Source organism: Schistocerca americana, chromosome 8 (assembly GCF_021461395.2).
Source record: "Schistocerca americana isolate TAMUIC-IGC-003095 chromosome 8, iqSchAmer2.1, whole genome shotgun sequence".
In the NCBI taxonomy this organism is placed as follows: Eukaryota; Metazoa; Arthropoda; class Insecta; order Orthoptera; family Acrididae; genus Schistocerca; species Schistocerca americana.
This window is the reverse complement of record NC_060126.1, coordinates 213,747,720-213,771,081: the sequence shown is the minus strand read 5'-3', so window position 1 is coordinate 213,771,081 and position 23,362 is coordinate 213,747,720. Positions and strand designations below refer to the sequence as shown.

The 23,362-nt window shown below is 44.3% G+C and overlaps 1 pseudogene; it reads right to left on the bottom strand.

Annotated features, from left to right (window-relative positions):
• Positions 1–2,529: 2,529 nt before the first annotated feature.
• Positions 2,530–2,647, bottom strand: LOC124546404 (annotated as a pseudogene).
• Positions 2,648–23,362: the final 20,715 nt, after the last annotated feature.

Here is a 23,362-nt window from a genome sequence, read left to right as displayed (position 1 = left end):
GAGAAACTATTAACAGAAATGGATATAGCTTTTCTTCATCTGCGCAAAACAATTTTTTGAGGCACATCGGATGACTTCACATCAACGAAACCTTGGACGTCTCCGCCACACGTCCCTGCGGGCTCAGCGCGGACGGGTACCCGCCAAAGTGTCTCTGTGTGAATTGCTTCATTTGTTAACATGGAAGTGGCGTGAAACAGCGCCACGCTCCCGGGAGATGTCCGGGCCACCCCATTTTTGTGTGAATTGGGCCTAAAGCCACGCTTCAAACAAATGCTTTGAGAAAAGACTTTTCTGCTGCCAGACTACATTTTATATCCAATTTACCATCTGCCGTCGTCAGGTGTTGTGCTCGACAGTTACTTTCAACACTGCATTTCCTAACATAATTCTCTGAGCATTACCCGATAATGTGACTACACTCCATCCCCTTTGTTTTAATTTGGTAGGTACTCGTAACTTCTTTTCAAGACACTCTTCCGTTAGTAATAACAACAGTATTTTACCCGATCGAGGAAGGCGATGAGCTAATTAGAGTCGGAACACAAGCCAGAATGGACAAGGATTCGGCAGAAATTCGGTATCGTGGCATCTGCCTGACCAGGGTTGTTGAACGTGGTAGTAGTACTCAGTCTTTGTTACAAGAGGAACCTTCCCAATATTATAACCGTTTTAGTGATTTACAATAGTAAAAGTCTCAGTTCAGTGCTTCTCAGGTACTCTTGCACAGAAGAGATAGACAATATTTAAGATACTGGTTGGCGTCGGACAGCCTACAAAACCACTGAACACTGCTTGCAAAGCCAGCGTTGTATTGTTTGTGACGGACGGAGCAACCAGCAGAGGTTTCGTACAAGAGAACGCACCTGAAAACAAGCCATCCACTCGCAGCAAAGGGACTTTTCTTGCGTTAGTCGCCGATCTCACCGTATTTCGACGACTTCGTTTTCAGTGCATAGTTCCCAGATATGGCCGAATTTGTTTCCACCGTAATAAGAATTTCCAAAAATTGTACAGCTTCGTTTTTCTTCATCTATTTTTCACACGTAGAATTTCAGTCCTTGTGAAATGGAGATGTTGCCATCAAGCCAGTGAAGAATGTTTGAGCACGTTATATAGTATGAATATTTAGAGATAACAATAAGAATCTATACGAAACTTCCTGGCAGATTAAAACTGTGTGCCGGACCGGGACTCGACCTCGGGACCTTTGCCTTTCGCGGGCAAGTGCTCTACCAACTGAGCTACCCAAGCACGACTCACGCCCCCTACTCACAGCTTTACTTCCGCCGGTACCTCGCCTGCTACCTTCCAAACTTTACAGAAGCTCTCCTGCGAACCTTGCAGGTTTTAATCTGCCTGGACGTTTCATATCAGCGCACACTCCGCTGCAGAGTGAAAATCTCATTCTGGAATCGATACAAAATTGGACGATCGCATACGAGGAATGTTCAAAAAGTGGTGTAACACATTATTTCTCAGCCTGTTTCGATTGAAAAAATGGGTTATTTATTGCTGGATATGGAGGGATATTCGCTCTTCGGCCTCTATAGTCTCATGAAGTTCCGCTATATGTAGGCTTCAAAATGGCGTCTGTAACGGAGATGCATTCCAAGCAGAGAGCTGTCATTGGCGATAAACCAGAGCATCGCAGACATTCACAGAGGCTGACAGAATGCCTACGGTGACCTGGCAGTGAACAAAAGCACGGTGAGTCGTTGGGCGAGGCGTCTGTCATCATCACAAAAAGGTCGCGCAAACCTGTCCGATCTCCTGCATGCCGGCCCACCGCACAGTGCTGTGACTACAACAATGCTGGAACGTGCGGACAGTCTCGTCCGAGATGATCAACGAATTACAATCGAACACGTCGCTGCTCAAATGGACGTCTCTGCTGGTAGTGCTTACACACTGGTCCACCAGTTGGGGTATTCGAAGGTGTGTGCCTGATGGGTTCCTCACCATGTAACAGAAGACCACAAAGAACAACGAGGGACCATCGATGCTGAATTGCTTGCGCATTACGAGGCTGATCGTGACAATTTTTTTCGTATATCGGCACAGGTAGTGAAACATGGGTTCATCACTTCGAACCGGAAACGAAACGGCAATCCATGGACAGGCACCACACTACATCTGTTCCGAAGAAAAAGTTCAAAGTCGCACCCTCAGCCGGTAAAGTGAGGGCAATTGTCTCCATTGACTCTGGAGAGGTTGATGTCCTTCCTCATGGTGCAAAGAGCAGCTCTGGGGGGTATTGTAGTACGAGCAGGAAACTGAAGAATCTGCTTCAGCGTGTTTGTCAGCACAAAACTGCGAACGAAATTCTCCTTCTCCATGACAAAACAAAAACTCCTCCCGCACAGACCATGAAGACCCAAAGGTACCGTCTGACCGCCGTGTCATCCTCTGCCCATAGGCTGCGGATATGGAGGGGCATGTGGTCAGCACACTGCTCTCCCGGCCATATGTCAGTTTCCGAGAATGGAGCCACTCAGTTTGCCTCACAAGGGCAGAGTGCACCCCGCTTGCCAACAGCGCTCGGCAGACCGGATGGTCACCCATCCAAGTGCTATCCCAGCTCGACAGTGCTTAACTTTGGTGATCGGACGGGAACCGGTGTTACCACTGCGCTAAGGCCGTTGGCATGGCAACACAAGGCCTCATACAAATCTGCACACCCGAGAGGAACTAAAAAAAAAATCCATGGGACTGCTTGCTACTCCTAACCCACCCTACAGCCTGGGTCTCGCACCTTTCGACTTCCGTCTGTTTGAGCCAATAAAATATGCACTCCGCGGGAAGCAATACGTACATGATAGGGAGGCTATAGGTCCAGCAAGACGTTGGCTCCGACGACGTCTAGTGGAGTGGCACCATGAGGACATACTGGCCGTCCAAGTAAGGTGACGTAAGGCGATCGCACTGAACGGGGGCTATTTTGAAAAATAGGGTTTTGTACCCAAAACAGTGGGGAATAATATGGCTATTGTGATCCAGAATAACACGACCCGCTTTCAGGAAAAAAATGTGTTGCGTTAGTTATTGAACGGCGCTCGTATGTTCCTGACCTTGTGTCAGCATGGGGGCGATTGCAGAAGTGTGAATCTGAAGAAACTTGCAAACGCCTAGTCTGATAAATGCTTTACTAACGATGCTGGGGTTTGAGTGTTCTTCAGAGTCGACGCTCTTTTTGTTGCAGGTTGAAATGATGGACCCATGTTCATGGGCCATAATGACGTAGCTTAGGGATCACTGCCCTCCAAGGAATAACGCTGAAAAACGTCCCTAGGCGTCATAAATCTTGCACTATTGTGTGCAGGTGACAGTCTCAGTGGTTGAGGAACCCAGCGTGAGCACAACTTCCGATACTGCAGACGATCTCAGACCTACTGAGATGTGCATTGCTGAGTAACGTCCGCTATAGGCACTCCGCGACTGCTATGTTGCAAATCAGTTCCTCCACTGCCCACACTTTCTCGTCCGTGGTCGATGTCCATGGCCATCCTCCCCGATCAGCATCATCCACGTCTGTGGCACTTTGGCACCATTCTACTAAGGGGATGGATGCAATGTTGCATTTGGCCCATATACTACCAGAATTTCACCATGGATCTGCTTGGAATTTACGAGGGGTATTCGGAAGATAAGATGCAATTTGATCGAAATGGAAACTACAGTGAAAATTCAAGGGAGCTTTGAACAGACGGGTGTAGCGTGTCTCTAGAATGACCGTCGCTCGCATCACGTCGCTCTTCTTAGTTCTGAGGGCACAATGAGCACTTAGAGATGCAGAGAACAACAGTGTCTCCCGCCAAGTATGTGGATCCGGAGAGAGATTTTGCCTGAAGCTATGCAGCTCACATAACGTACGTAAGTATCATGCGTTTCTTTCAAGACAATTCTCAGCCGCATTCTGCAGGGGCCATGAACATGCTCCTGCAGCGTTTTCGATGGGAGGTGTTTGATCCCCACAATACTGCCTTTAATTGGCTCCCTCCGATGTTCATCTCTTTTCACATGAACCGCTGGCTACGAAGACAACATTCCGGGACAAATAACGAAATGCAGACCAGCGTAGAGAATTGGCGGAAAGCGCAGGAGGCTGCTTTCTGTGACGAGGGTCTGGAAAGTTTGTACAACAACTCGACAAATGTCTAAGTCGGAGAGGCGACGATTTAGAGAGGTAGCTGAACTCTAACTGTTGAGAATAAAAAATTTTTGATTCTCACTGTGGTTTCCATTTCGCACCCGATCGGACCTTACTTTCCGAGCAGCCCTCGTAGCTGTTTTGTCCACAGGAATGATAGATATAATCCCTCGTGCCTCAACACTGGGGTACGTTTCCAGTTGTTGTGTCATTTCCCTGGAACACTGTAATGCACCTGTTACCCGTATCGCAGCGGAACTATCTCTGCAGGAAATCCGAAACCTGAACTCTCTTCTGATAATGCGTCACTCTTCTTGTGCAATGGTATTGGCGTAAAAAGTTCGTTGGAAGTAACCAGCCGTTTAGGGGACAAGGCTATTATAATTATATTGACGACTCTGTATGACAAATTGTCCCAGAAATGAGCTGAAATAATTCCAACCGATCCTTCCGACAACCATTTTCGGGAGGTTCCCCATGGGCATGCGGCATGGGGGCGGCCGGTGTGGCCGAGCGGTTCTAGGCGCTACAGTCTGGAACCGCGCGACCGCTACGGTCGCAGGTTCGAATCCTGCCTCGGTCATGGATGTGTGTAATGTCCTTAGGTTAGTTAGGTTTAAGTAGTTCTAAGTTCTAGGGGACTGATGACCTCAGAAGTTAAGTCCCATAGTGCTCAGAGCCATGCGGCATGTGCTGGAACAATTCAGGCTGCTCGCAAGATACAATTAGCGTCAGTTGTTCTCGAAGCATAGACGATGGCGCAGGAGGCTGCTAAGCCTTTGGCTCGTCTTCGACCCTTACTACAACCACACGTCCAATTTTTGTATCACTCAGTTGTTAGGTTCTAAGGAAACCAAACGAAGAACACGTTTGGCGACACCGCCTCTGGCTGTCCGCTTGAATTTGCAGTCGCAACGGCCTTATTGGAAATTTCAGTGCTAATAAACTCGGAAACTGCGCAACTTCTTGAATTTTTTTCCTAACATTTATGTGCCAGCACAGTCTACACTGCGACATCATCACAATCTTTTCAGATTGTTTCTCACCACCTTGTACATATCCCCACTTCATTTGACGATGCTTCAAGCCAACCACCGTAGAATCACGAAACCAGAGCCATTTACAGCGCAATGGTTATCTCATCAACTCTGACATCGCTAAAAACTCTCCGTCCAGGCTCTGCTGTTGATACATAGGGTTATACAGCTAAAACAAAGCACCTAAACGAGTAAATAAGCTACCTGATCGAAAGAACCCGTATACCTACTAGTGAACATTAAATGGGGTGTGTCGTTGCGTCGCCTTTAGTACGGCATGAACTCTGCGATGACACTTTCACTAAAGTGTCTGATTGCCTGTGGAGGAACGGCAGCCAATTCTACCTCAAGGCAGGCACCTGAGAAGGTAGTCATGTTAGACGCTGCGGTCTGGATCGTAGTCGACATTGTAATTCACCCCGAAGATGTTCCACCGGTTTCGCGTCGGGACTCTGCCCAGTCCGTTTCAGGAATGTTATTGTCCACAAACCCTTACCTGGGAGATTCGGCTTCATGGCAGAGTGCATTGTCATACCGATAGAAAGAATAATCAGAGTACAGAATGCTGTAAAATGTGTTCATATCTTTCCGCATTTGGTGTTAAGTGCGATAAGGAGATCACAGTCTAACCACTGAAATCAGCCCCATACCGTAACATCACCTCCTCCACACTTCGCTGTCAACACTAACGTGATGACAGATAACGTTACACAGGCATTCGCCACACACAAAGCCTTCCGTTGGATTGTCACATGGTACAGCGTGTTTCATATATCCGAATCACTACCCATTGGCGTTGCTCTTCAAAAGACCTCAAGTGTTGGCTAGCGTTAACTACAGAAATTTGTTGCTTATGCGGAGTTACTCGACCACTCTGCCCCGGTCTATTTCCCTCTTTGCGTACAGTTATTGCGCTACCTGGACTGCTGGTAGCATTCTGGAACGAGTGATTCCGTTCACTGATTTCGCTTCCCTTTCAGAAGCACCCGCCGCAATGCTCGATTGCCTTCTCCCCACCAGTACCTCAGGTCTGCCTAGTATTAGTTTTGCTGTTGTTGTTCCTTCGCGTTTCCACTTCACAATCGCATCAACCAGCAGCTGTCTAGGGAGCTTCAGCAGGACTGAAACGTCTCTGGTTGATTTATCACTCAGGTGTCATACAACGAATAGTGAACGTTTGAAGTCACTGAGTTCTTCCGATCGACACAATCTGCTGTTACTGCTTCTCGTCTTACAGCACAATACCGGCTGCCTCCTTTTTACTGGCGGGTTTGCCTCTCGTAACATGCATTCCACATTACATAGGGGTGTCCGCATACGTTTCATCAGATAGTGTACATCGAGGTGGTATTTTCATTAAATAATAGATGATAATGAGGCGGATTTCATGACGTACGGAAGTAAATTTTTAACGCTAATAACTGCGTAATCATGACGCTATCTGTTTTTTAATGGAACTATAAACTTTTAGTGTATCATTGAAAAAGCGTTCGAATAGGACTTCAACACCATCATCGCATGGAACGAGGAAATCGAAGCACGATAAACGGGCCGAAAATCACTGGCCCGTCGTCAGAAGGGTACGTCCTACAAACCTCTTCTTTTGTGTCCCAAGTATATCCAAACATGTAGCACACGTACGTTTCTTATTTTTACCCGTCCGCTTGAAGCCCATCAGTGTCTGCTTTGTTGTTGTGACTTGCTGTTTAGACATTCTCAGTATACACAGTATTACAGGACCTCACCGACAAACTTTGAGGAATTATACGTCAAATGGTTCAAATAGCTCTGAGCACTATGGGACTTAACTTCCAAGGTCATCAGTCCCCTAGAACTTAGAACTACTTAAACCTAACTAAACTAAGGACATCACACACATTCATCCCCGAAGCAGGATTCGAACCTGCGACTGTAGCGGTCGTGCGGTTCCAGACTGTAGCGCCTAGAACCGCTCGGCCACTCTGGCCGGCATTATAGGTCACAAAAAGAGGATAATTTTTAATAAGGAATAAAAGTCTTAAACCCATACTGACGGCTATAACAATGAATACCTACAATTGCGGAAAAATTACTGTTTATTATATTAGGCATTTCTGATAATAATTTACGTAAATGGTTCAAAGAATCCACGCGGTGCTTCAGTATATCCTTCACACCTTCTTACCAGTGCCCATTCAAATCTGGAGAGCACGTCAGAGCGGAATGCGTCAATGAATCGGACTGTCAGCTGTTGTGGCGATTAGTGTAACGTAAACTATTCTCTTGACACCTCCCCAAAGGAAGTAATCAAAGAGTGTCTGGAGAAAGCCCTGTCCACACAACGGGTCCTTCTCGCCCTATCCTTACGCTCCCAAAATCGACAGCCAGCCGTGCCAGCGCGCCAACATGAGTGTGCTGTGGCTCCTCCATGCTGGAAACAGAGGCTTCTCCGCACAGCAAGCGGTAGATTGCTCAGCAGTTCCGGAACTGTGGTCTGTCAGAACTGTAAGTAAGCTGCTCCAGGTGGTAATTTACGTCCTAGAAGAGGATTATCCACAATTTTGGCCGCATGTTTGTGGAGAACCCTTGTTCGTGCTATCAGACAGACCCGCATGCGGGTGCTCTTAGTCCCACATACGGTTGTTGCTGCTGCTGCTAAAATACACGTCACATGTAAAGAAGGCTTCATCTGCAAGTAAAAGGCCGACCGGTGTGGCCGAGTGGTTCTAAGCGCTTCAGTCTGGAACCGCGCGACCGCTACGGTCGCAGGTTAGAATCCTGCCTCGGACATGGATGTGTGTGATGTGCTTAGGTTAGTTAGGTTTAAGTAGTTCTAAGTTCTAGGGGACTGATGACCTCAGATGTTAAGTCCCGTAGTGCTCAGAGCCATTTCAACCACTTTTGCAAGTAAAACATGTATGTGGAAGGCAATGTCATTCACTCTTTAGTGTGTGAACTAGTCCACAAACTTCATAGGATGTGGTTAATCAGCTGATCCTAAAATCTGCACCCTTTAAGATGGTACACTTGTAGCTTGTACTCCTACAGTACTCTCCGAACAGACACGTGACCTATTCCCATAGCATGGGCTATAGCTCACATGCTGCCTGAAGATTAACTGCTAAACCTACAGATCACTTCACCTTCAAAATCTGGTGTTCTCACGTAACGCGTACCACCACCAACATGCTGAGAACGCACTCTCCCTGTTTCTCGCAAGCTTCCGTGAATTGCAGCAGAGATATTATGGGTGTTTACCTCAGGACACCAATTATCGTAGGTACGAAGAGCTACAATTCGTTTTCCTCTGGCCTTACAGTAACACACACACGGTCCAGTAACATTAATGTGACCACCGTCTATGTTCAATGTCAACGAACGGTAACCACTTACAGAGAGCAGGTGGCGACACTAACAGAGGAAGGTAGGAGACGAGATACTGGCAGAAGTGGAGCTGTGAGACCGGGAGTGAGACGTGCTTCGGTAGCTCAGATGGTAGAGCACTTGCCCACGAAAGGCAAAGGTCCCGAGTTCGAGTCTCGGTCGGGCACACAGTTTTAATCGAAGTTTCAGAGGAAGGTATATTACGCGTGTCCGGCTGACGTGGAAAAGTTCAGTCATTATCGCAATGAGGAAACGGAGCGATTTATCTGACGCCCAAAAAGGGATGATCATTGGCTTTCGGGCCAAGGGAGGAAGCATTTCCGAAATGGCTAAGTTGGTAAGCTGTTATCGTGTAGCTATGGTTATAGTACAAGTGCGTGGCAAAACGGCGCTATCCAAAACTATTGGTACACCACGTGCCGTACAGTACAAGGTTGAACGACGGCTGCACAGATGTGTATGGCTGAAGAGACGCGCAACTGTTGGGCAACTGACAGCCGAGATGAACCAAGGAGCTACCAACAGTATTAAATGTCGTGTGACTAGGGCCTCCCGTCGGGTAGATCATTCGCCAGGTGCAATCTTTTGATTTGACACCACTTCGGCGACTTGCGCGTCGATGAGGATGAAATGATGATGATTAGGACAACACAGCACCCAGTCCCTGAGCGGAGAAAATCTCCGACCCAGCGATCAACAGTATTGCTGTGTATGGGCCTCCGCAGCAAGCGCCTGGTTCATGCACCCGTGCTGACTGCTGTTCATCGGTGACGAAGGCTGGAATTTGGACGCCAGTACCGCAACTGGAGTGAGAGGAGACGAGCGACCTTTTCAGGCGACAGATGGCCATTAGCGTGTACGGCGTGAAACATCTGAATGCAAACACCATGCAAAAATCGTTATACGAGGTGTCATCCAAACTTTTCGGGACTGGTGCTGCCATCTGTTGAAAACCTTACCTTTGGACTAATGGTCACCATCACCCTCGAAATAGTTCCCATCCGCACGTATACACCAGTCCCAGCGCTTCTGCCACTGGTCAATCGTTTTCTGGAAGTCCTGTTCTTTGAGGGTGTTTATCACCGCCACCGATGCTTCTTGAACCTCCTCTAGATTGTCGAACCGACGGCCTTTCAACTTGAGTTTCAGTTTTGGGAATAGCACGAAGTCGCAAGTTGCCAAATCTGGCGAGTACAGTTGGTGGGGTACCACCGCCATGTTATTTTTTGCCAAAAAGGTCCTGGTGAGCAAGGACGTGGGGCAGGGCGCGTTGTCATGCAGCAGCCAGTTTCCTTGACGCCAAAGTTCAGGCCGTCGTCGCCGCACGTTTTCACAGAGCCGTCGGAAAACGTCACAGTAGTACGCAGAATTCATTGTTTGGTTGGGTGGGACAAATTCTTTGTGCACAAGTCCCTTGGTATCAAAGAAAACGATGATCATGCTCTTCACCTGTCTCGCTTTTCTGGGTGTTGGAGAGCCCGGACTCTTCCACTGTGACGATTGTTGCTTTGTCACTGGGTAATAACCGTAAATGCCGGCCGCGGTGGTCGAGCGGTTCGAGGCGCGACTGCTACGGTCGCAGGTTCGATTCCTGCCTCGGGCATGGATGTGTGTGATGTCCTTAGGTTAGTTAGGTTTAAGTAGTTCTAAGTCTAGGGGACTGATGACCTCAGAGGTTAAGTCCCATAGAGCTCAGAGCCATTTGAACCGTAACCGTAAATCCAGGTTTCGTCACCGGTGATAAGCCGTGAAAGGAAGATGAGACGAAGGTCCGTGCACACCTCAACACGCTGTAAAATCGCCACACACTAGAGTATTACAGAAATCACTGTGGACAGACAACACGTCCTCCCAGCTGAGTGCCACTCTGCGCACTGACTCATCAGATATACAGCTCTCGCCACCTAGCGGTGCATAGATCTACTACTCCTACTTTCCAGATGGCAGCACCAGTCCCGAAAATTTTGGATTCCGACTCGTAAGGTCCAGGCTGGAAGAGGACGCGCTACGGTCTGGGGAAAGTTTCGGTGGCATTCCTTGGGTGATCACGTCATTCTGCAAGGTACAATGGATCAACGCAGGTATTCGTCTATCCTTGGAGACCATGCCCACTCCAACATGCACTTTGTTTTTCTTCGGCAGGATGGCATCTAGCAACGTGTGGCACAGCTCGCAATGTACGTGCGCGGTTCGGAAAGCACCAGGATGAGTTCACCGTAGTCCCCTGGCCACCAAACTACCAGGATTTAAACCCAATCGAGAATCTGTAGGATAACCTCGATCGAGCTCTTCGCTCCATGGACCCTCAATTGAGGAACCTAGCGCTGAGAGTCATCATGACTCCACATTCCTTTCGGTACCTTCCAGAGCCTCAATGACTCTCCTTCTGCACGCCTCGCAGCGGTCCTTGTTGCAAATGGTGATTATTTAGGCTTGTGACATTAATGTGACTCAGCAGTTTAATCACTTCAGTGGATTCATTAAATCGGTACACTATGCTTCCTTGAGTACTGGATTCAGGGTTCAGGATTAGTAAGATGCTCGACACTCAAGATACTATATTACAACAACAGAAGCTGAGTGACAGGGCAAGAACGACTCCACAGAATAGCAGCCTCACTACCAGCTGCTCAGAAGGTTGCTAGTTGGGAGTGCGATCATGACCATGCGCATAACTCATAAGCGGCGGACCAAAACGTGTATGTTCCATGACAAAAAATTATCAACATTTTTGGTGAACTGTCATCGCTCGCAGTTTGTCGGTGAGGTCTTGAAGCACCGTGTAAACAACAACCTGAAAAGTGGTTCAAATGGCTCTGAGCACTATGGGACTTAACTTCTGAGGTCATCAGTATCCTAGAACTTAGAACTACTTAAACCTAACTAACCTAAGGACATCACACACATCCATGCCCTAGGCAGGATTCGAACCTGTGACCGTAGCGGTTGCACGGTTCCAGACTGTAGCGCCTAGAACCGCTCGGCCACGCGGGCCGGCCCTGAAAAGTGGATATGGTTTTCGTTTACGGCGAATGTCGCCTCACTGTTAGTAAGTAATTTTTTAGAGCATTTTTCTTGGAGAACAGCGGTTTTTTATTGTTTTAAAATGAACATAAACAGTCACAACCGCAAGAAACCTTTTTTTTTTGAGGTTGCCAGTTTCGGTCTGTTTTAGACCATCTTCAGAGCTCGTGCCATGATAGTAGGCTGCGCAGTTAGCGTTTGTGAAATTGTAACGCCTGCTCCGTTCAGCGCTACCGCCGTCATGATATCAGATCTGAAGATGGTCTAAAACAGACCGAAACCAGTAACCTCAAAAAAAAAAGTTTCTTGCAGTTGTGACTGTTTACGTTCATTTCAGTGTTAGAGTAATGGTGCCAGCGTATACTGATACGTTTCCTGATGGCCCCAAGCACTCAAGGTCTGCCTTTGCAATCATTATAAAAACATTGCAAGAAAATGTGAGTGTGAGGAATAAATAAATGGCAACAGATGAAGGAATGAAACTAATATTTTAGCAGCAGTCACACACCCTCCACTTGCTGAGTATTCGAGATCAAAGGAGTATTCTGGGAGTACTGCATTGTAAGGCATTCCATTCTTTCCACATTTCTCTTCATTAACGGCTTCATGATGAAAGTACGAGGGATGTCCAGAACGTAACGCAGCGCATTTTTTTTCTCAGCCGAAAACAATGCTACGAATGTGAGACGTTACGTATGTGTTATCTGAAGTCTCCTTAGTGCGTGCGCCAAGTTCCCGTCGCTTCCGACAGATGGTGTAGCTGCAGGACAGTTTCAAAATGGCGTCTGTAAGTGATGTACGTTACAAGCAACTTGTCGTTATTAATTTCTCACTGCGGAGAAACAAACTGTGGGAAATGTTCATAAACACTTGTGCAAACTCTATGCAGCATCTGCTGTCGCCAGAAGTACAGTTAGTCGCTGGGCACAGAGGGTGAGGTCATCAGAAGGCGGTTCTGTGCAGTGATGGAGCTCCACGATTTGCAGCGCTCGAGGAGACCATCCACGGCTGTCACACCTGACATGTTGCAGCGAGCTGAAGTCATTCGGGAGGTCAGACGCATTACGACTCGGCAGTTGCAAGAAGTTTTGAGGAAGATGAGGAGGTGATTCACACAGTGAAACACTGGCTCCTCCACCAGCACAAAGACTAGTACCGACAGGGCATACACGCCCTTGCTTCGCGCTGGAGGAAGGCCATCGAACAGGATGGAGATTACGTGGAAAAATAGGATGTGTAGGTAAAACACCATTCTTTCGAGTGTTTAGTTCTCATTACGTTCAATAAAGAATTGCTGAAAACAAACGTGGTTCATTACATTCTGGGCAAGCCTCATACAATACTCTCAACGTCTACGAAAAGTGCTAAGTGAAGCGGCATTTCTATGCAAGATATTCACGGCTCCAGCCTCGTTTATTATTTGATTCAGTACCACACCTACGCTTATTGTCAAAAGTACAATCAGGGGTATCAAGCGAAATTTGTGACAGGATTGAGGATTTCTTGGTAGAGAGCACGCAGTAAGTCATCTTGAATGAAGAGTCATCGACGTATTTCAAAAATTGTTCAAATGGCTCTGAACACTGTGGGACTTAACATCTGAGGTCATCAGTCCTTAGCTTAGTTTGGTTTAAACCTAACTAACGACATCACACACATCCATGCCCGAGGCAGGATTCGAACCTGCGGCCGAAGCGGTCGCGCGGTTCCTGACTGAAGCGTCTAGAACCGCTCGGCCACACCGGCCAGCCGACGACAGATTTAAATGTAACTTCAGGTATACTTCAGGAAAGTACTTTGGTTCCCTTGCTATTCATGTTATATACAGTATGAATGACCTTGCCTACAATATTAATAGTAACAGACTTGTTCGAAGAGATTTCGGGATCGCAAAATGGTTCAAATGGCTCTGAGCACTATGGGACTTAACTTCTGAGGACATCAGTCCCCTAGAACTTAGAACTACTTAAACCTAACTAACCTAAGGACATCACACACATCCAAGACCGAGGATTCGAACCTGCGACCGTAGCGGTCGCGCGGTTCCAGACTGTAGCGCCTAGAACCGCTCGGCCACTCCGGCCGGCTCGGGATTGCAGCCGATCGTCATAAACTTCACTCCACAATATTTTGACTGGACACCTGCAAGTCATCTTCAGATGGCCTGTCGAAATATCGTGCAATGAAGTTTACGACGACCGGCTCTAATTCCGAAATCTCTTCAAATATTTAATCCGCCGAGAAGATTTTAAATTCCACGTCAACTCACTTTTCGCAGATGATGCAGTTATCTATCATTAAGTAGAGTCTGAAAAAAATTGCACAAATATTAACTCAGATCTTGATAATATTTCAAAGCGTTGGTTTGAATGTTCAGAAATGTAAAACTATGCATTTTACGAAACGAAAAAACATAGTATCGTATGACTATAACATTCGCGAATCATGGTGAAATCGGTGAACTCGTACAAATATCTGGGTGTAACACTTTGTAGGGACATGAAATGGAACGATCACATAGGCTCTGTCATGGATAGAGCAGGTAGCAGACTTCAATTTATTGTTAGAATACTAGGGTAATGCAATATACAAGTATCTGCAAAGGAGATTGCTTACAAATCACTCGTGCAACCGAGAATATTGTTCACGTGTGTATTGGGATCCATACCAGATGGGACAACAGGGGATATTGAACTTTTACAAAGAAGGGCAGCACGAATGGCCGCAAGTTTGTTTGATTAATGGGAGAGTGTAACAGAGATTTTGAAAGAAATGAACTGGTAGAACCTTGAAAAAGACGGAAACTATAATGAGGAAACCTGTTTACAAAGTTTAAAGAACCGACTCTGAATGATAGTCTTCCAGCGCTCCATGTGCGAATGAAACGTGGAAAAGCCCTAATAACTGGTACAATGGGACGTATCATCTGCCGTGCACTTCACGGTGGTTTGTAAAGTATAGATGTGGAGGTCGATAAATCATGGGCAAATCAATTTTTGCAGTATGAATCACCACTGAGTCGAAAATCCATGATGTCGACAGAAGTGAAAAACAAAGAGCTTGATCGTTGGACGTGTGGACGGTGCTTTTCAAGAACTGCTACATTGGTTCTCGTTTCGTTGGTTGTACTCTAAATAACCACAAGTACCCACAGTTCGTAACAGGACAGCTTCCACAACTAGTGAAAGACACGTCACAGGGCACAAACAGTCCACATCATCTACACCTGTATCTACAAGCTTGTTCTGCTATTAACAATTTAGTGTTTAGCGGAGGTTTCATGGGACCAAATCACAATTTAGTGTTCAGAGGAGGGTTCATGGAACCACTTTGACTATTTCTCGAATAGCACATTTGAAAAGCGGAGGCCTGTATCTTTCCGTGACAGCTCTAATTTCTCTTATTTGATTTGGTGATAGAAGTTTCGTGAAAGATCTCATCGCAACGCAAAACGCCTTTATTTAATGATTACCATCCTAACTAAGTTATCGTATCCGTGACACTCTCTCCCTTACTTCATGATAATACAAAACGAGCTGCCCTTCTTTGAACTATTTCGATGTCCTCCGTTAATCGTATCTGTTAAGGTTCCAAGGCCGCTGTACTACTCCAGTAGAGGACAGACAAGCGTACTGTAGGCAATATTTTTAGTAGATTTGTTGCATCTTATAAGCGTTCCGCCAATAAGACGCAGTCTTTGGTTCGCTTTCCCCGCACTTTGTGTGGTGGTTCCGCTTAAGTTGTTTGTAGTTGTAATCCCTAGGTATTTATTCGAATAAATAACATTTAAATTTCTGTTATAGACCATGTATCCGAAACTTAACTGATCTTTTTTAGTGCTGGTGTGGAAGAGTTCACAATTTTTTATTGTTTAGGATCAATTGCCACTTTCCTCACCATGCGGATATCTTGTGTAAATCATTTCGTAATTCATTTGATCTTCTGGTGACTTTACTAGATGGTAAACGCCATCATCATTTGCATACAGTCTGAGAGGGTTGCTCAGATTGTCTCCTAAATAGTTTATTTAAATTAACAACAGCAGAGTGACTATAAAACTTCGGACATCCCATCAATTACTACTAACCGTGGCCTTTCTGCAGAAAACCGCGTATCTAGCCGCACAACTAGGCCGATACTTCATAGGCATGCTATTCGATTAGATGCCATTTGTGAGGGAAGGCATAAAATCCTTCTGGAAACGTAAAAATATGGAATCACCTTGAGATCCCCTGTGGATAGCGCTTACTACTTCCTGTGTGTAAAGTACAACTCTCCGAATGGTGTCTACGAAAATTGCGGCGTCTCTGTGCAAGATGATCGTTTATAGACCACGGGCGAATCAATTTTCACAATGTGCACGACTGACCAGTTGAAGATCCGTGCTGGATGAGAGAAGTGGATAAACAACGACCGCAGTCGCTGGACTTGTGGAGCGTGCTTTTCAAAAATCACGTCATTGTTCCCGGTTTCATTGACGCAACTCTAAACAACAACTAATACAGATATGATGTCGCATTTAGAGCAACAGATACCACTAGAAGTAAGGTCGCGCAGACTTCTTACAGATAATTACGGACCTTCTTAGCAGTACATTTGGAGACCTTAGGGCCGGTCATTCGCGAAGCACAAACTGGCCTGGACGCTCACCAGACTTAACACCTTACGGATGTTCCAGTACAACATCCGTTGCTGCCGTACTGCTGTCGTGAAGTGAGGCCGAGGTTGTTTCCCAGATAAGTTATTGCAACATGACGAAGTGTCACTATATTATAGTTTTTAGTTTTTGACGTTGTCCATTGTGGACAAATCGTAGTTCCTTTTATTTTGAAGAAGGTTATCTAGGTAAACATTGCAACTGAGGCTGTTGTTAATTTAAAATTAATAGTATTAATTTATTACTACTACTTTATTACTAATATTCCGTTATTTAAAGAAAAGGGGTGGAGGGTTACGTCTTGTTACTGGTCTTGTTACTGTTTCATGGAGTTCTACACACGTTAGGATGTTGAAGTCCACTCCGAAGCCCCTTTCCAACACGACAGAAACACATATAGTTCCATTAGAAATAATTATTTAAATATTGTTTAATATAAACCGATTTCAAAACAGATAAAAAATAAAATGATTTCTCTGAGCCTCGTACAGGTTCAGTACATATAGTCCTTAAAATTAGTGCTTGTGAAATTTTAATAGCTCCGACATTAGTTGTAAAATTAAAAAAGAAAAACGTGGGGAGCATGTAAGAGATAATTGATAAATGAATAGTTCACCCACGTCATTAATTTTATATGAACTGTTGTGTGATTGTTCTCAATGACATATACTCTCTATACGCCATACTATTATCTACTGCATGCACCCCATGTTTCTCGTATAAAATTTTATTGTCGTAGCTATTAAAAATTCACAGGCACAAATTTGCAATGTTATGTGTATGAGATTAAGAATATGCATGGGGTTAGGAGAAATTTTTTTATATTTCTAGGTCCGTTTTAAAATCCTGTACATTAAAAAGTTTGTTATTTAGGTAATTATTTCCTGCTGTTTCGTCTTGTGTGTGTATGTGTGTGTGTGTGTGTGTGTGTGTGTAGTTTTCCAAACGATTTAAAATATTTTCATGAGATTCAGATTTATTTCAGTTCGTCTTCACCTGACTCAGCCAATATATTGCTTCCCCCTACGTAGATCTCGCGAAACAATCGTGATGGTAAAAATCAGAGAGATTCGAGCTCACATGGAGGATTACGACCAATCGCTCGTATCGTGAGCCATTCGTGACTCTGACAGCGATAGAGGGAAATAGTTCTGGTACACAAAGTACCCTCCGACACATACCTGACACGAAGCGAGTTAATATTGTATTCTAATGCAGTTTTGAGCTATACTGAAGGTTTCAAGTCTCTAGCTCACGGGAAACTTAGTTTGAAATCAGTTGCAAAATTTGTACTTAACGGGAAAACCTACAAGAAAGTGACGCAATAAAAACGTGTTGAGTAAAGTCTATACCGTGATTCCGTAGCTGTAGACGTTAAGGATTGCTTGCGTACGTCAGACATTGTTCGCTCTAACTTAACGGAAAGTTAGAATATATTTAGTTGTTCTGGATATAATGGGGTGGCCTGTCTTAGCTGCCTATATCTGAACCCGTATATCACGAAATTTCGAGAATTTGTGGTTCAAAATTGGTTCAAATGGCTCTGAGCACTATGGGACTTAACTTCTGAGGTCATCAGTCCCCTAGAACTTAGAACTACTTAAACCTAAATAACCTTCGAACATCACACACATCCATGCCCGAGTCGCGATTCGAACCTGCGACCGTAGAGGTCGCGCGGTGCCAGACTGTAGCGCCTAGAACCGCCCGGCCACTCCGGCCGGCGAGAATTTGTGGATTAGGGATAGCAGCATACTAACTCACAAGGCAGAAGGCCTTGTGGATCTGACTGGACGAATGGACTCTTGAATACTCGCGTGCGATGACGCACGCTGACACTGTGGGAGAGAGTCGCGCCGTTGCCTTCAATTCTCGTTCCCGGAATTTTCCGTCGGAGCCTTGTAAACAGGAAGTAATCCAAGGAAAAAGACACCATAAGTCTTGGCTGGCCATATCACTCAACGGAGCTGTTTTCACCGTACATGGCTCCGAAAACTAGCTTACCTTCAACTTTCCACCGCTGTTCGTAGCAGTACGTGTACCTGTCAGTTGCGTGTTTCGTCAGCAGGTAGCATCTACGGTCACAATATTCTTCTTTTTACTTCCATCTTCTACGTGAAGCGGGCTGTTAGTCGTAGCATTTTGGAAACAAATAAATCTCAATTACTAATTTTGGTTTCTTCAGAAAGCTGCTTGTAACCGCGGTCACAGTCAGCAAATCAGTGTGTACAGGAGACAGAGCAAATTGAAAACCAATTATTACCCATCACTACCAGCATTATAGTCGCATCAAAAAATTCAACAATTCAATGTGGACTTTTTAAGAGGTTTACATCCTGCACATAGCCGGCCGGTGTGGCCGAGCGGTTCTAGGCGATTCAGTCTGGAACCGCGCGCTGCTACGGTCGCAGGTTCGAATCCTTTCTCGGGCATGGATGTGTATGATGTCCTTAGGTTAGTTAGGTTTAATTAGTTCTAAGTTCTAGGCGACTGATGACCTCAGAAGTTAAGTCCCATAGCGCTCAGAGCCATTTGAACATCCTGCACATATAGTTATGTGAATTCCCACATAGAGGCTCTGTACCAGCCCGTACACTGCCAGGCGATATTGGTGTGTGAATGCGTGCGTTTCTCTCTCTCTCTCTCTCTCTCTCTCTCTCTCTCTCTCTGTGTGTGTGTGTGTGTGTGTGTGTGTGTGTGTGTGTGTGTGTGTTTTGCTTAATCTTCATCTTATTGACGCCATCATATGTTCTTGTGTCCGCCGATCTGAAGACTTGCTTTTTCGCAGTTGTCCTACTCTATTCTGTGCAATGATCCACGCCATTGTACTCTAGAACAGGCAAACGTGATTAACTATGATCATTTTTAATGTGATTCTGTTTTAATTATTCTGGAGTTGACCGTCTGGTTTTTAACTTTCTTTCCTTTTTTGCTTTTAATACGATTGGGAAACCGTTGAGATTCAACTTAACATATACGTGGATGGACATGAGAAATGGAAGGTTGCAATAAATTTTTCATCTGTGATTATTACTTTACGTATGAAATATTCTGTTGCAGAGTAATAAAAACGAATTTCTTTGAATATTCCCAAAATCATGATTCAAGTTTTACTTTTACTCAAGTACTAAAGCTGTTTGTGCAAGAATGAAAATATTATTGTCCATCGAACTTAGCAAATATTTTCAAATTGCAGTGGATTTTTGTTTACTGGATATACCCCGACTAGCTTTGAAGCATAAGACTATATTTACTGTATGAGAATGTTTTCTTTTTTATATTGCTAAGTTCTCCTGAAAAATTATCCACCTTTAAATACACTTTACAATATGTTCAAAATTTATCACTTTTTGAATGAAAATTTACATAAACTGCAGCTTGTATCCACCTATGAATGCACAAGACAAAATCTACTATCTCCTTTTATTCTGCGTCTGGAATGCGGTGAAAAGAAACACGTTCTTATTTTCGTTCACCTCTACCTGTACCCTTTTTAGGATGTGGTCGTTATTGCGATCATGTATTTAAATCGGCCGCTGCTGCAGACTGCTCGCTCGCGGCGCAGCTCCGCACCGCCAGCGATATCCAGTAACATGCAGAAATTTCTTAAATAAAATGGGTAATGTCCGGTGCGAACTTTGCAGTAATTGTGACAAACAGATTTTACTAGATAAATATATTTTAACAGAAACAATCAAAATCTTTACATACCTTTTACAATCCCAGCTACAAATGCCGTCGATCATAGACTTATGACAAATGAAGATTACTTAAGAGCCTATTGCAACGTCACGGGTTCCTCTCCCATTCAGTCCGTGCAGAAGACAAGCGATTCTATTACAATATATTGCCTATTTATATCTTAACTAATTCTTGTACAGTCTTTGTCAGTTTGGATTACATATCGTTTCTTCTGTGGCGGTTTTCACATCCTCCGCCAGAGATAGTATTTCACACTCTTTGAATAATCATTTATAATGGAAAAATTCGTAATTGTCTTTTTCCTCACAAAATTAAGCGTCCTTCTGAAATTCAATTAACAGAAATACATATGGATTATTTGTTACAGTGAGCATTATACATCGAAATGTTCTTTTAACTTTCATTTTGGATGCGTGCCGCCAGAGAACGTTACACATTCCACCATCGTGCGACAGTTGTATTCAATGGGGAATATTCAGTATTCGGGTGTGTAGGTACTGCACGCTCTAAACCAAAATCACAAAAAATCAGCCGGTGGCTATAGGTGTATCTCTGCTTGCTCATGACCACGTGGATCGTGAACAACACCGGCCATTCCTATCCTGCGTCTTTACTGGTGACTATAAATGATGTCCCTATACTAACGTAAGGAAAAGAAAAGAATGGTTTGCCAAAACAAAGCAACAACTCCCCGTAGAAAGACCTGCGTGCATTCACAAAAAATAACGTTATGCATCTGGTGGAACAGCGACCGTGTGGTGTACTAGCAATTGCTTCCCCAAGATGTAACCATCACTGCTGACATTTACTGTCAACAACTGAGACGTCTTGCAGACGCAATCCAAGAACAATGACCCGGAAGACAGCGTGAACTACTCCACGATAACGCCTGCCGCATTCCGCTAGACTGACAAAGAACTGTAAAAGCGTTGGCTGGGAAGTCATTCGGCAACAACCTTTTTCATCTAATTTTATACACTCAGATTTTCACCTTTTTCGGTCTCTATCGAGCATTGTAATTCTGTCAGAGACAACGAAGGACTTGGAAGAGCAACTGAACGGAATAGACAGGGTCTTGAAAGGAGGATGTAATACGAACATCAACAAAAGCAAAACGAGAATAATGGAATGTAGTCGAATTAAGTCGGGTGATGCCGCAGGAATTAGATTAGGAAACGAGACGCTTAAAGTAGTAAATGGCTCTGAGCACTATGGGACTTAACATCTTAGGTCATCAGTTCCCTAGAACTTAGAACTACTTAAACCTAACTAACCTAAGCACATCACACACATCCATGTCCGAGGCAGGATTCGAACCTGCGACCGTAGCAGTCACGCGGTTCCGGACGGAAGCGCCTAGAACCGCACGGCCACCGCGGCCGGCGCTTAAAGTAGTAAATGAGTTTTGCTATTTGGGGAGCAAAATAACAGATGATGGTCGAAGTAGAGAGGATATAAAATGTAGATTGGCAATGGCAAGGAAAGCGTTTCTGAAAAAGAGAAATTTGTTTTCATCGAGTATAGATTTAAGTGTCAGGAAGTCGTTTATGATGGTATTTGTATGGAGTGTAGCCATGTATGGAAGTGAAACGTGGACGATAAATAGTTTGGACAAGAAGAGAATAGCAGCTTTCGAAATGTGATGCTAAAGAAGAATGCTGAACATTAGATGGGTAGATCACATAACTAATGAGGAGGTATCGAATAGAATTGGAGAGAAGAGAAATTTGTGGCACAACTTGACTAGAAGAAGGGATCGATTGGTAGGGCACTTTCTGAGGCATCGAGGGATCGCCAATTTAGTATTGGAGGGCAGAGTGGAGGGTAAAAATCGTAGAGGGAGATCAAGAGATGAGTACACTAAGCAGATTCAGAAGGATGTAGGCTGCAGTAGGTACTGGTAGATGATGAACCTTGCACAGGATGGAGTAGCATGGAGAGCTGCATCAAGCCAGTCTCTGGACCGAAGACCACAACAGCAACATCGAGCAACCCCCAAGAACTTGTTCTCCGAATGAAAATGCGGTTCAACTTAGTTCCACGAGTTCATCGCCTGAAAACCACGTGATTTCTTCAGTCATGAAAACGAAAAGTTACTACAGCGTTGGCAGATTGTTGTAAATAGTGAATGAGAGTATTATCGATGAATGAAGTCTCTTTTACGTGTATCTGTTGTGTTTATCAAACCTATGGAAAAACGCTGCAAACTTACGCACGAATCTAATATTTAAAGCGGTATCGGTGTTAACGCTCCTGTTGCTACTGCCAGTCTGCAGTTTATATTCTCTTACTTCCGTCATCCTTATTTATTTGGCTGCTTCAAATAGCAAAAAGAAAAAAGTCGTTTCCTGCTTTTAATATCGGATTTTCTAATTTAATGCCATCAGCATCCCAAGTCTAAATTAGACTGCACACGAAACCTCGTTTTACTTTTTTAACGTTTATTTTTACAGTTTTTTTCAGACACAGTGCATTCCGTGCGGCAGATATTCCAAGCCGTTTGCCATCTTTGACAGAGTTAGAGTGTCGCCGGCGAACCTTACAGTTTTTCTTATTTCTCCACGAACTTTAATTGCTTTTCCAAATCCGTCGATCTTCGTCGTTGCTTGTTCAATAATCAGTTTGAATAGCTGCAGGATACGGTACATCTAAAAACAATAAAAATTATATAAGATCTTGTTACAGACTTGATGAGATACCTCCAGCACTTTCGGTATTTTTTAATTCGAAACCACTGATGCCAACTTCCCTTACAAGAAACTATTAAGCATTCATAAGAAAGCGAATTAGTTCCAGGTTATCTGATACCACTCCCAAAGTAAATAAATACGTTTTCTCCCCTTTGACCTATTTATTTACGGACAACAGTTGCATAGTATACACAAACATTACTTCATAGCCTATGTTTTCCACTTTCAATTTATCCAGGCAATAATTTATGGTTTTTGATTGTTATTGAATGGTTAATTTTGTTGACTTTCTTTTATTTTGCATTAGAACTTACATTTAAAGTTTCATTTGACAATACATATAAATTTCGAACCAGTTAATAAACTCTTGCAGTATAAATTCGCTACATTGATGTTAAGTTCTAAGTTTCCTCATTATAGAAGAGTGTTTGATTTTAGATAATAACCAATTATTAGAAATTATTTTAACATAAAGGCTTCATTATTAATAACTAATATTGCTGAAATTCGGTCCTTGTGATTTATTTTTATAAATCGTCTATAAATTACTGAGATGTACACGGAAAAGTGTTGTATCCATCATGTGTACAGTTGTTGGTGGTGAAGCTGACGATTTTTACCAACCCATCCATTTCCAATCACTGGTGTCTGTATCTGGTGCTACTCTTGCATCCGCTGTTGTCCACTACAGTGACTGTTCTGTGGTAGTTGTCTTTCTAGAGATGAGAGTGACTGAAGT